This window comes from Corvus cornix, chromosome 2 (genome assembly GCF_000738735.6).
Source record: "Corvus cornix cornix isolate S_Up_H32 chromosome 2, ASM73873v5, whole genome shotgun sequence".
In the NCBI taxonomy this organism is placed as follows: Eukaryota; Metazoa; Chordata; class Aves; order Passeriformes; family Corvidae; genus Corvus; species Corvus cornix.
This window is the reverse complement of record NC_046333.1, coordinates 66,335,381-66,349,375: the sequence shown is the minus strand read 5'-3', so window position 1 is coordinate 66,349,375 and position 13,995 is coordinate 66,335,381. Positions and strand designations below refer to the sequence as shown.

At 40.5% G+C, this 13,995-nt stretch overlaps 1 long non-coding RNA gene across 3 annotated transcripts in view; it reads right to left on the bottom strand.

Moving 5' to 3' along the window:
- The window catches only part of LOC109145054, a 52,851-nt gene extending 46,947 nt beyond the window's left edge, over positions 1–5,904 (bottom strand). For 2 of the 3 annotated variants that reach the window (XR_002046195.3, XR_002046198.3), the window contains exons 1-2: positions 4,725–5,078; positions 3,956–4,070 (exon numbers count right to left, since the gene is read on the bottom strand). This is a non-coding gene — a long non-coding RNA (uncharacterized LOC109145054). Of the gene's footprint in view, positions 1–3,955; positions 4,071–4,724; positions 5,079–5,758 lie in introns of those variants that run through there. The other variant, XR_002046196.3, reaches the window with a different exon arrangement.
- Positions 5,905–13,995: the final 8,091 nt, after the last annotated feature.

Here is a 13,995-nt window from a genome sequence, read left to right as displayed (position 1 = left end):
ATTGCTAAAAAAGGAGGGCATATGCCCCCTAATACCTTTAAATCTTATTTCTTGTGAAAAGGAGCTCTTACTATTTTTGTTTCTAATCTAGGCCAAGTTCTGAAATCCTTGTAAAAACCAAGGGCTTAATAATGAAACAAAAAATAACTGGTAGCTTATTTTTATATCAAAAGGAGATAAGGATTAAAAATACTAACGGTGTCTAACTGAGTATATTCCAGTCTGTTTCCCCATGGAAAAAAAAAAGAATTTGTAAAGATAAGGAACAGACTGTGTTGCTTGGCACATGAGGACCTATGACCTTGACCACGGTCATGACATTCTCGCTGAGCTCCAGCTGTCCTCAGAGGGCGCTTGGCTTCAGCAGAACATGCAGAATAGGATTGGTCATTGACACAATTTAACCAGTCACTCCTTATTAGCAATTGCTTTCCATTAGAACCATATAAAACATGAAGAGATGCTTTCATCACTATGTCCTGAATTTACATGTTATCTATACATCTATATTTCCCCAGGTTATTTCTCCCATTGCTACTATTTTTACACTAAAGGAGAAACTCCAAAGATGCCCCAAATTTTGTAGGCTCTATTTTTAAATTTTTTTCCAGAAATAGGCTTTAAGTTCTGTACAAAAATTTGCTAATATACTGAATATTTGATAAGAGTTTTTTGCATTTTGAAAGTTATTGGTCCTTCCCATGGAGATGTCATGTGAAGTCCCCCATATATATAAGTGATGCTAGTTGCCAATATCATTTAAGAGGTACCTTTTATTTACTCTGAAAAACCTCATTGCATTCAAAATCCCTACAGATCCCAATAAATAAACTCTAGAAACTTTTAAATTAATAACATTAGAATCAGGTCTTTGCTATATCCTGATTTTTCTGGATCATTGCATCATTCCATTAGGAAATTGCAAAATCATACGTACAGACAAAATTGCTTCTAGCGCACTAAAAACAAAAGGTTGGAATCTCTATTTGTGGTAATCACTTGAGATTTTTGGTCTTGATACCATACTGAATTATTTCATCATCTTGGACAGCCCATTCAGTGTATCCTTCTTGAAGGATACCTTATGCAAATACATGGACTCGGAGACACATACACACACACACGTCTTGTTGCTAAACTTCATTCATATGAATGGAAGTGGCACTTTAATAAAAAGCATTAAAAATATATTCACCCTCCCTGCATCTCTTGCATTTATTCCCCAGCATTGAAAGGTGTGAGATGGATGGTAAAATGGATTTGCAAATCTGTTATTTCTCCTCAATACTGTAGCCTCAAAGCCTATTATCAGTTTCAGAATCTGAGCTAGGCTGAAGACAGACATTTTCTAGTGGTCGAGAGTCTATGGCCCATTTGAGAGAAAACCATGAAGACCACAGATATATGTTCCAGTACATAACATTCCCTAGTCTTTCTACATTTTCTGGACTTGAAGCAAGCTTAACCACCAAAGTTTGTGTAGTTTGCTATAGTTTACCTGCTGTTACTGGCATCCCTAATGTTGGGACCTTCTGCTCATCTGTCTTCCAAAAGAAGATGCCACACATGTCAGCTATTAATGAGATCCTTGCTAGTCTCTTGCCTGCTTATGTCCTTCACCTTCCATGTTCATGCATCAGTCCTGCCAGGTGTCAACAGATGAGGCCAGAGATGAATATTTTCATACATGTCTCCTGCTTCTTGCTGCTGACACTTCATTACCCTCCACAGAGCCATTGCAGAGCTTTCATCAACTCTGCACTTTCATTGCATGAGGTTGTGATAATGTTATGGTACAGAGCATGTACCAAGGAAAATGCAAACCAGTTTGCTTCTACTGGGGTCTAGAAGAGCCTCTCGTTAGAGCTGGGCTGCCTGCAGTGAAGTGATGCCAAGCCCTCTGCCCTACCAGCTGTATTTGTACCTGAAATCTGTTATCCTCAATGAAGAATACAGTGAGTCTAATCCTGTCCAGAAGGAAGGCTTTGACACCACAGAGTCTCCAGGAGTGATTGGAATTACTGCTTATGTACATGATCTGCGCTAGGAAGAAATTTTCTTCCCTTTTTTGCAAGCACTTCTATATTTACATGCAAGAGAACATTTGGGCCCAAAAGCTTTGACCCGGCACCAAAAGAGACCATTGATGCACTGTAGATTTCAGATACATTCCCACTTAGACTCCTCTGAAAAGCGCAGGGATTTTTCTCCATTTACCATCAGGATAACTGGTCTGGCCCCTGCAACCTTCTCAAGAACTCCTGGAAGAGAGGAATGGTCAAAACAGTCTTCCACTGGGTGGCTCGAAGGGAAAATTTCTGGATAGTAGGATAGTAGAAGGTGAAGCTGGTAAACCTCTGAGGAATAGATTGAAAACTGTGTTCATCTGACAGCTGTTTTCACTGGCATATCTTCTAACATTGAGTCAGAAGAAATGTTCCTGACAAAGCCATCATTCCAAATAGTTTTATGCACCCTCCTTCATTCATTCTGATAATGGAATGGAAAAGACAAGGGCTGGGTTAATTAGTTTCATTTCTGAAATGGACTGTGAATATGGTTAGAAGATGTAGAGCAGAAGAGCAAATGCAGGCCTTCTGTGGTGGTACATTAATTTTGGTGGATTAAGATCTCCAGTAGAAACAGAAAAAATCTGGTTATCCATATCCACTCTGGTTTCCATGATCAATGGCTTATTTTAATGAAGTTTTACATAGAGTGTTACACAATACAGATGTTTATGATGCAATAAACTAAAAGATGGGAGACACAAAAAAGTTAATGAAATCAGTCTCCAATGCTTAAGTATTCCTCCCATATCCAGGGACACTGCATTAGGGTGATAATGTTGAAAGAATCAGAACTCCATATGTTTCTGGATTTAAAATTTTATGAAGCTGGGCAACAGTCAGCTTTTAAATTGCAAGTTTTTTAGATTTGGGGGAAGGTTAGTTTGAGCCTGGCCTAGGTCTAGTATCAAGCGAAATTCAAAGGTTGAAGACTTGAGACTTCAAGCTTTGATCCATCCATTGCATAAAAAGCCCAACACTTGTCCCTGAAGTGGCATACTATTCAGTGGAAAACATTCAGGTCTACCCATCACAATGAAATTTGGAAAAGTATGCTATAACTTTAAACAAGTGCAGTTTCTATTATTTACCACCTCACTGTTCACTAGCAGTACTTCCTCAAATCTATAGTGTATTTGCTATGAACATACATTTTATAAAAGCATATTAAGATGATTAAAAACCAACTATGAAATAACATATTGCTTGCTTTATTGACTTGCTTGTATACCTACTTAGTGATACTTGCTAGTTAGCTGCTTTAAAAAACAACACACGAAACAACTACTTGTTCAAGTGACTGCAGAATATATTAGGACACCCTTTTATATTAAGGATGACTCTTCTTGTTTCCTGCCTCCCCACAGAAGGATGACTTTGCTTCCTAGTAAAGGCAATTGCAAAACCCCCACTAGGATGACTATGATTTACATTAAATCTTAAATGTTGAGTAGAAGCTCTTTGATCCCCTTTTGCAAATTTTGGCCAAAGCTGCCAGGCACTGACATACCTGTCTGTGGGATTCTGATGTTTTTGATGTTCATAGTCTGTGCATTGTGCTTTGATTTATGGAAACTTAACTAAACCAGCCACAGTCTGCCAAGAACTGCAAGTTTCTGGTTAAAGTATCTCTCTTATGACATGTGAATGCTTTCTGCTGAAAATGCTTTGATTTTTTTGCACTTTCTTAAGTGTCACCAGCAGGTCTGCAAACCTGGCTAAAGTTCAGGGACTGTAATGAAAACTTCATCACAGCACTAACTATCACACAACCTGAGACAGCATTTGGGACAAATAAGCAAAGGATCCTTAACCTGAGCTCCATCTCTTGTACTCATGCACATATGAGGGAAAACCAAAGAGGCTTGGAATAGGAAAGAGTTTACCTGAAACTTGAACAGACTTTAGAGGGGGTCCTCGAAGGGAAGTTACTTGTTCCTGGCAGCTCTGTGGTCCAATGCTGAGCAGGTAAACCAGCCAGGTGGTCTCCCCGGGTTCCCTCTGTGGTCAGCAGGCCAGTGGAAGAGAGTAGCTCTTCCCCATGGAAGAGCAAAAGGCAAATTTTGGCATTAGCATCACATTATTATATATTACAGTCATATTAGCACATTGCACAGTACTAGCACATTGGTATTATTAGTATATTAGAATTATATCAATATATCATTAGCATAGCCTCTTTTTCACCTCTCTGCTGACCACAGAGGGTACCAGGGCTAACTTGACCCTCATGAAATGCCCACATTGGGGGTATAAGAATAACCAAGTACGGTATGTGCTAAAAACTGTGTCCTGGAAACTGGATGGCCCTTTTCAAAACGTCTCTTATTGTACAGGTAGCAAGCTGTGGCAAGCGGCAAGGGTAGCTTAGAGTATACCCTGAGCTACACTTCACCAGTGGAGATCAGAATGAGCAGCTGCATACTTGGCATTTCCACGGATTTCAAGGCTAGATAGTTGGTTCCCAGATTCCTAAAGATGCTGAGTATTAAAAACATCTCTGCAGTAAAAACAACCAGCTCAGGGCCACGGCAGCCCTGCCACGTACGACAGGCTGGGAGCTGGGCTGCGCTCACTTCTTTCCAGGACAATAGCACTGTTTTCCTTCCTTTCATGCTGCAAAACAGATTCAGCCTGCTTGCATTAAATTCTTACGTTAATGTTCCATTAATTAGCTTCCCTTTCTTCATGTTTGCTCTTCATTGTTCTGCTTTTACTTTGTTTCGCTCCCCGTATAATTAAAATGTTTAACATTGTTCCTTCCTGTGGTCAGGACACACTCGCTTACGTCCGCGTCGCTCCCAGCCCCGGCTGAGGCCAAATGGAAGCAATTAAAACCAGGAACCACGTTGCCCGTGTGTCGCCCCCCTCGCCGCCGCCCAGTCCCTAACGCGGCGGCGCCTCCGACCTTTGCCGGGCCCCGCGGCCAGGCAGAAGGGCTCGGGGAGTCTTTCTGCTGAAATAAAGGAGCGATGTATTTACTGATTTTGCGTAATGTCCGTGTGTACGGACAGGGTTGCGCACCGGCAGCTCCACCTCCGCCCCGCCGCCCCGCTGAGGGGGGGCCGCTGCCGCCTCCGCCCGGTAGGTGGCGCCTCAACACCGCCCACCTGCGCGGGCCCGGCCCGGCCCGGCCCGGCCTGCTCGGGGAGAACGGAGTAAAATAGAATATTGCAATAATAAAGCGGATGGTAAAAGCCGCCGGTCGCTCCCCCTGCGCGATCTCTTCTGAAAAGCGGAGCGGCAGGATGGGCCTGAACCCCGCTGCCACGGTTCGGCTTGCCCGGCTGTCCGCCTCGATGGGCTTTTGGCTTACGGAAGAGCTGTAAAAAAAAAAAGTGAATTAAAACCATTTAGTCTTGGGTCAGCGAGGCCTGACAGAGCCTGCCCGGCTCAGCACCGGTCACTGCTGCAGTCGGTGCCCGGACATTAGAGGCTTTCACATCCCGTGGGATCACACGGTGGGTGCAGCAGGGCTGTACTGGCACAGAACTGGTTCAATGGAAAGGTGAAGCACTCCCTTTCGGGAATGAAAAGCTGCTGTCTCAGGAGAGGGTGCTGGGCTGTGGGTCGCCGCCTGAAACAGGGAGGAGTTAGGCACCAGGTCAAGTCAATGTGAGCCCCTTGCCCAGTCTCCCCAGAGCTCCCAACTCAGCTTCCCGACTGCCTCGTCCCATGGCCCGCAGTACCTGCCTTTCACACAGGCTGTATCAGCCCCTCTGAGTGCAAATCGGGGCTGCAGTCTCCGCTCAAGAAGCCAGGACCTCGTCTCTCATACTGTTTTTTTGTTCCATGACTATAAAAAGGAGCTACTGATATTTTGCCTTCCCTGAAGTCAAACCCATTAAACGGTGTAGGACAGCCTTCTATCATGGTGATGGGAAAAGTAAGGGAGGGAAGCTATAGATTTTTAAAAAGCTCATTTTCTTCTTTGGGTGTGTTTGTTTTTAATTAAATGCAGAAGTTCATTAAAACGCACTGATAAAAATCAAGAGATTTATTTAGAGGTTTCTTTGTTAGCCCGTATCAGTTTATAATGTATCTGCACGGTAAGGTAGTCAACTGCAAGATGTGTGAGGGATTTAAATATGGAATATCCATGTCTGGGAAGCAGGTAGGAAGGCAGTGAAACAGTCAAGGTGTTTTGGTGGTTTTTTAATTACATTTGACAAGAGTCACTATGCTCTTCAAAGAATTTACAGCTCAGTGTCAAAAAATACAGTTTTGGTTCACTTCTCCTTGAAAATCCTCTCCTGCAAGCAATGCAAACAGTTGTCCTGAAATGATAGGATACTTCTGGAAAGAGAAAAGTGTTTCTTTGTGACATCTATGCTTCCACTTCTGTATATTTTTAACACAAGCAGCTAGGATGTTGGGAGGACAGGGTGCTGGTATCACATCTTTGTTACTAGAATATTGACATCTCTTGCTTCATTGATTTTTTATTACAGTCCCAAGGTTAGAAATAATGATTGTCAGTGACATCTGCTTTGCTGCTTGCTTCAGCTTCAAGTGGTAATTTCAAGCATATTTTATTTTAGATTATTTCTCCCCATCTATATAAATTCCCTGCCTTTCTGTCTGCAACAGGAATAAGTAGTTTGTAAAAAGCCACCTCTTGAAAAGTTCAGGGCTGCAACATGCCAGCATAAAAGATAACAGCAAACCAAGCTGCCTTTGTCACTACTACTGCTGCTCTCTTGGCATCTGTCGACAAAGAGCCACTCCAATCTGGGGATCCCTGCTGGGGTGAGATATGGCCACGTCTCCAGCAACGGACCGGGCGACACCAGTGCCAGAACGCTGCGACCATCTGATGCAAGTCGCTCCTAATGAAAGTCCAGCATGGGGCTAAATGAGTTTCCTCCACTGCTGGGTGAGGGGCTAATGATAAAAGCCCTCCCTGGGCTCGCCACTGCTGTCAGTAGCTTTGTCAGGGCATATGGCAGTTCGCTAACTGCAGCTTGTGTGAGGTTTCCTCTCACCGTGTTACCTCTGGATTTGGCTGGCGGGCTCGGCTGAGACTCCTCTGCCTGCTGCCCGAGTGGTGTGCGGGTGTGTGGGTGCCTGCCGTGACTAAAGGGCGGGGACTTGTGCGGCGATATCAGTTTGGCACCCGGTGACTGTTGCTATTGCTGCTGGAGAAGCACAGCTCACATGAAATCTGTACCGGTTTGCTGTAGAAAAGGCAAAAAATGTGCTAGTTAGTGAGGTTAGCCATGCTCCCTCACATGCAGACACGCTCTGCTGCCCCAGTCGTGTGGGCTAAGGCATTCTGTATTTTCAGTCACAGCATTCACTGGGTGGTTTTATTATTATTATTATTATTATTATTATTATTATTATTATTACTACTACTACTACTACTACTACTATATAATAGTAATAATAATAAAGAAAAAAGGAAGAATAAATAAATAGGACAGTTGTGGCCACAAAGTCCCTAGGCAGCTCACAAAATGTAATTTAAAATAATAAGAGGAAGAAAGTAGATTCTATCTTCCAGTAGTAGACCTTTCATTAGAGAAACCAGTGAGAAATTTGGCAAAGTGGATTAAAAAAACCCAAAAGACAAATGCACATATGCATGCAAACACATACACACACACAGACAGAGATTCTACCTGGAAAGTGTGATGAGTTAAAAAAAAAAAGGCACCACCAAACCACTGTAGGGATAGGAGCTTGCTGGCTCACATTCTTATGGCAGTTTCTTCCACCTCAACTTTTTGTAGTTGATGTTAAATGTGAGACCTGTAATTTATTTCTTTTTTCAAACATAGCAGTAGCAGCATGTTCTCTGCACCTGTTGGTTTTCTCATTTGCTTCTCACAACAATTCCTTTGCTGTTGAGACATGATTTGAATGACAGGCACTGCTGAATCAGCTTGTAAATAGAAATGGAGGTGGGTTCAATGCGTTTTCCAAAATAACCTCCCTCTTCATGCCTTGTGTGACTTGCCCCTTGCAAGGCATATCCTATTCCTCTTCATCTCTTGCCATTCAATTTCTCTGTTCTGTTTTAATATTCTTTCTATCTCTCACCATTATTTCCATGTTCTTGTGTTGCTCTCTTCTGACTACACTCCCCTGGGTTCACTCTTCAACTTGATATCAACAACTTAGATAACAGCAGAGGCATTCATAAGTGAAATGTTTAGTTAAAGCATGATAACCCTGCCCTTGAGATGCATTCATGGCAGGTCAAAACCATATAAAGCTTTTCTTAGAGACCTTCAATTACAGAATAGTCACTGGTCCTGACTGACCACACTAACTCCATGGTGCCCTGGGATTAATAATTCCCCAATACTGAGTTAGACTGGCTTTTTGCTGCTAAGGACACAAAGCAGCTCAATGGAAGGCCATAATGTGAAGCATTATAAGAAACAAAACAAAACCCACAGTCCAACAAAACAAAACACTGTCTTACTACCGCAGTCACTGTCCATTTTCTGTGACTTATAAACTCTACTCAGTAGAGTCCTAAGTCAGGATTTTGGCATGTTTTTGGGATTTGTCAAGGATGTACTTGTTTAAATGCTTATGGCACACTCTGCCTGTGGATCTCAAAGCACCTTAGGCCTGTTTATCATTTAGACTCTTAAGACCCCTGGCTGGGTAGGTTATGTCAAAGACTGGGAAACTTAGGCATTGAGGCTGTGGTCTTTAGGAAGTTTATTACTGCTAAGATCCCTTCCAAGATCTGTGCCAAAATGCTTGATGCACTATTGAAAAAGGGGTTTACGTGCCTTAGCAGATTTGCCCTGTTTTATAAGCTTCTCCCTGGCATTACTGTCAATCTTGAAAGCCAGTGGGAGTTCTGGATAGGTCAGGGAGGTCACACAAAGGTCCATTTAATTGTATCAGATCGAAGCAAAGTACAGATGGAAGCCTGCTGCGTTTTTCTGGCACATGTTCCAGATGCCTTTTAAAACTAAATCTTTGGATTTAACCAACACATTTATTAGCAAGTGCTTCATGTGTGCTTCAGGTGATTCTTCTGTTGGTGGTATTATCTAAATGAATCAATTTTTAAAAGGAATTTGCTATTATTTAAAATATGTTGTAGTGAATCATGTGGGAAAGTCCACCAAGTACTGAAAGCATTATGTCCCATTTGTCATATTGCTGTGATAAGGTATTCAAGAAATTAATGTTCCAATTTAACTGAAATAAAAATGAATTTTATGTGAAAGCATTTTTTTTTCCTGTTTTGCTGTTGACAGATCCACATATATCCAGTACAAACTTAAAATATGCTGTCAGTGGCTTTTACTATGTCTTGGAAGCTATGGGAGAAACAACTGAGGGGCTGTGCATCCTGTGAGAGATTCTCAGAGCCCAACAAATCTCTGCCTGCATGAGGACAACCCTGACCACTGCTGAAATGTGTGCAAGCCCAGCTGATGTTCTAGGGGTTCCTGGGATGTCTGCTGCAAGCTCCTCTCACTCCAGTCCTATGTTTGCTGTGCTTGTCACATAGCACTGCCTCACTGAATGCTTCAGGTTCCTGGTGCAGGTTGCATGTAGTTGAGGAGTTAGGGTCTGTCTCCAGCTCCTGCTCAGGAAAGGCTGTTTCTAGGCAGCCTGAACTGTCTGACAAAACACACTGCTTACACAAACTGTGTATTTTAAAGACGCTTGCAGAAAGGGCAGGGAAATTTTTCAAGTAAGCTTGGCCTGTTAGAACAAGTTTATGCAAAGACTATAGAAAAATTAACTTCTTGATAACTGCTTTTTCTTGATGTGCCCTACATAAACAAACTAAGTTACCTGAATGTAGAAAAATGAAAGTTATTATTGGTGAACGTAGTAAAAATGCTCTAAAAGGTGTTGTGTAGTTTGCCCCATTCACCTAAAATCTTAGGTTTCTTTATGGAAAAAGCTTCCCAAAATACTCTTCACCTTTTCCATTCAAGAAAGTTTCAAGGTGAATTTTAAATAGACACCCTGCCTGATTCCCCCCTCTCCCCCCCCCTCCCCCCCCCCCAACAATTTAAAAATACTCATTTCAAATGTGCTTGCAGGGAAAATTTTTGTTTTAAGTCACTTTACCTCAAAACCTTCTTTAATTTATGAAGCATCCGCTTTTTGTCTTCTTTTTTGTCTTTGTAATTTTTTACCATTTTCTCAATACTTCAGGATGTGTGGTAGCTTATTCACACTATTTCACTTTTCCCTTCTGCCTTCCGAAGTCAAGGAAGGTTTGAAAATTTAACGGAGGGACACATGAAAGGAAGGAGGGGGGACATAGGCAAAGATAAGAGTAACAGAAATAAATCCAGAGCTTATCCTATTTATTACAACCATAACAAACATAATAAAACTAAGGAGAGGGGAAGATTTTTATTTAATATATTAATATTGGTCTTTTAAATCCATAAGTAAACATTTGAGTCAGAAAACAGAAATTTAATCTGACTTCAAAATTTCCAGTCTAAAATATTTGGAAATATATTCTTAAATTAAGTTTATTTCAGGAACAGTTTTCAATGAAATGACATTTTAGCTTTGAAAAAAGCTATTTGGTTTGACTTACAACTTGATTTGCATCATTCCAAAGGCTCCAACAAAGGTGTGGAGCCATCATTTGTGGTTGCTGTTAGTGTGGTTCTTGGACACTTTGGTGGTGGTCACATTTTCAGTATCCACAGGCACTTTATATTCCTGAGAGGAAGACTAACTTACCTAATAAGATAATGTAGCCTTTTAAACAAAAGAGTAAAAAAACAGTCTGTTTGAAGAAACAAGATGACAGAAATAGAAGTACTTTATATGGAATAATGCTTCGCTGAAAATGGTTTTTTATCTGGGTAGAAAGGGGAAGGAGTAAAAAGGGAGATTATGGATAAAGTGTGTGAAATTTTGTAATTGTCCTGTGCTCTGGTATGTTACCGGCCACAGGAATGGGTTGGAACAAGTTCTTATTCCACTGCTTATACTGTTTCCTGTGGCCTCAGTAAATCACTTAACCTTTGTCCCTAAGTTTCCTTATTCAACAATTGGGAATTCTAAAACATAATTTTCTGCCTCAGAGAAGTGTTGTGAAATTTAACTAGTTAATGTCTGCAAAAGGCTTTGAAGTCTCACCAAATAACTAGTTTGGATTTTTTTTTAAGTGAGGAATATGACAAATCCAGGGTGAAAGCATATAAATAATATAATAAACGAAACATTCTTTTTTTTCCCCCTCAGAAACAAGAGCAAACAAGATGAATGTGAAATCAGTGTTGCTGTAGAGTATAAAGAACCAATGACTGAATAAATCTCCTTTGGAACACACCCTGGTAATTCACAATTCTATCAAACAATCTTCAGTCTCCCCATTTTGAATTACTGGCATTTATGATGACTCTACCATGCATTTTTCCTTCCGATTTTAACTCCCCTTTTAACAACACAAGTTTGTGTTTGCCCAGACAAGTAAGAACATTTTCAGCATGGGATATGCAGTGAATTAATTGGTGGGTTTTTTCTTTTCCATGAAAAGTTTTGTCATCCCAGTAATATCTTGTATAATTTTCCTCCAGCGCTACATTTATCAGGTGTCATTTATTTTTATTCAATAATTATGCTATTTTCAGCAGTGGTGGATGAATGCTTCAGAAAGCTGTCTACAAATACACATTGGAGCTCTTAAATAAACTCATTTCAATTATGCTCATGCATATTTCATGTACACCTTATCTGATCATTCTAGTGAATGATTTATTGGTAGGAATGTTTGTCCAAATGAAAGATTTTAAGGTCTGGGTAACTCAACAAAAAAAAAAACAAAAAAAAACAAAAAAAAAAAAAACCAAAAAAAAAAAGTGAAATCTGTATTTCTTGTAATAAAAATCTGTACTATAAACCATAAGTAAACTCAAGGTCAGTATGGTGCTGTACCTAAACATGAAAATTTAGCCATAGTCCAATAAAATTCATTCCACTTCAGTGGAAAGAATCCTGAGTAAATGGAAAACTAAGAGTGATTAAGAATGATTTTTTTAACATCAGAATATTTCCAACAGGTAGTCAATGAAAGAAAGCAACAAAGCAACATTCCAGTAGCTAACAATTCACAGCTGCAATTCATGGAATAAATCACCTGCAAATTCTCTGGTCTTTTGTTCTGTTTGTCTTATTTGAATAATGAATTTGGTACAATAAAATTCATACCGTTTATCTCAGCAACACAGCAGAACAACCTCTTGACAATGCACTTTATCCATAAAGTATCCTTTGGAGAAAAGTTGATTTACCCACTGGATAGAACACGTTTATGAAAACTAATGTTTAGTTGAAAACTAGTTACCCATAACATATTCCAGCTGAATAACTTACGGTTTTCTCCACATTTAGTTTCAGCATGGCCATGCCCAACTGATGTATGGCTTAGATGAATTATTGTTAAAATGGGAAAAGAGAAGTGATACCTCTGCTGATAAGTGCTATTGAAGGATGACATTTTTAAACTGTTAGCAGTGCTAAGAATTAAGAAAACATTTCTATACTTCCTTCTAAGAAGTGTTCATATGTGCAGAATAGTTTGGAGAAGTCACAAGTACTCTGAATACAAGCAATCTAATATCTACAAATCCCAGAGTATTTTTTGACAGACATACTTTTGTAATTTCAGAGTAAAATTAATAATCTTCAAGGCAAACAATGAATTTTCTCCCCTTAAACAAAAACCAAAACAAAACAAAAAAGTGAGGCCATTGAACAGGCAGGCCAAAGACCCCCACTCTCTGTAATAGTTTGTATTTTCTCATCATTTCAGACTGCTACACAGTGGTGCAGTCACAAAGGTCCAAGAAACATTACCCTTTATAATCTGTCTGCTGGTAGGAAATTAATCTGCCATTATAATTCCTTTCTCTTCCATTGTCTCTCTCCTTTTTCACTTTAGAAAGTAAATCGTGGTCGTCCAGTGTGTGACAGCTCTATCATGTGGGAATTTGGGCAAGTCAAGACTGTATCTGCAAAGACTGTACAAGCAGTTGAACAGTCCTGTTGCCATCAGTGGGATTACTCAATATGAAAGTCACATCATTGCCTTGCAACAAGGACAGCAAGGGACAATCAAGAAATGTTCAAAGGCAACCAGTTTGTTGAGGGAATGAAAGAGATATTTAATTATTTAACTGAGAGGTAGACATCTGGTGCTGCATGAGGATTTGTTTCACAGCCTTAAATCCTCTCCAGCATTTATGGGTAGTCCTTCCTGTATTACAAGGCAGTGGAGGAGAGGTGACAATTACATTTTACTGAAGGACAACTTGATTACTGTAGTCCTTAAGGATGGGTAAATCACACCAGGCAGGTTGAAATTATTTCAGTTGGAGGGGTAAAAGGAGTAATGTTCTACAAGCTTTTGGGAAAAATTAATCAACTCCTCCCCTTTCCCCTCTCACCTCCCCCCCCTCCTTCTATGGCAGTACATTGGTGAAGGGCTGGGTACACTTCAGGCAAGATGGGAGATAATTCCCTGGTGTGTGGATCACAAGGAGACTTCAGTGTGAGAAAATGAGATACCAGAGACCAGTTGCCTGAACAGCCAGGGATCCCTGTTAGACAAGCAGTATATTTCAGCCCTTTACTGGCTTGCAAGTTTGACCAGGACCTGCTTTTGTTCCTAAATTTGGGCCTTGGTGGATGTTGCTTGTAGTTTCTAACTGGTTCTATTATTTGATAATTTTTAAAAGTTAGGAGTAGTTTTATTAATAAACTGGAAGGTTTATGTGAGAATCATCAGGATTAACTTCTACAGCAGTTGAAGGTGAAGAAGGAGTGATAAGCACGAGAGATAACTTAGTGAGGAAATGACGAAAGTGGAGTGTTGGTGCCTTTTGTAGGTACCGCTTTCACTGCCGCTGGAGTTCTTATTAAAGAGATGGGGCTGTCACAGTTGTACACGATTTATTACTTAAAACAACAA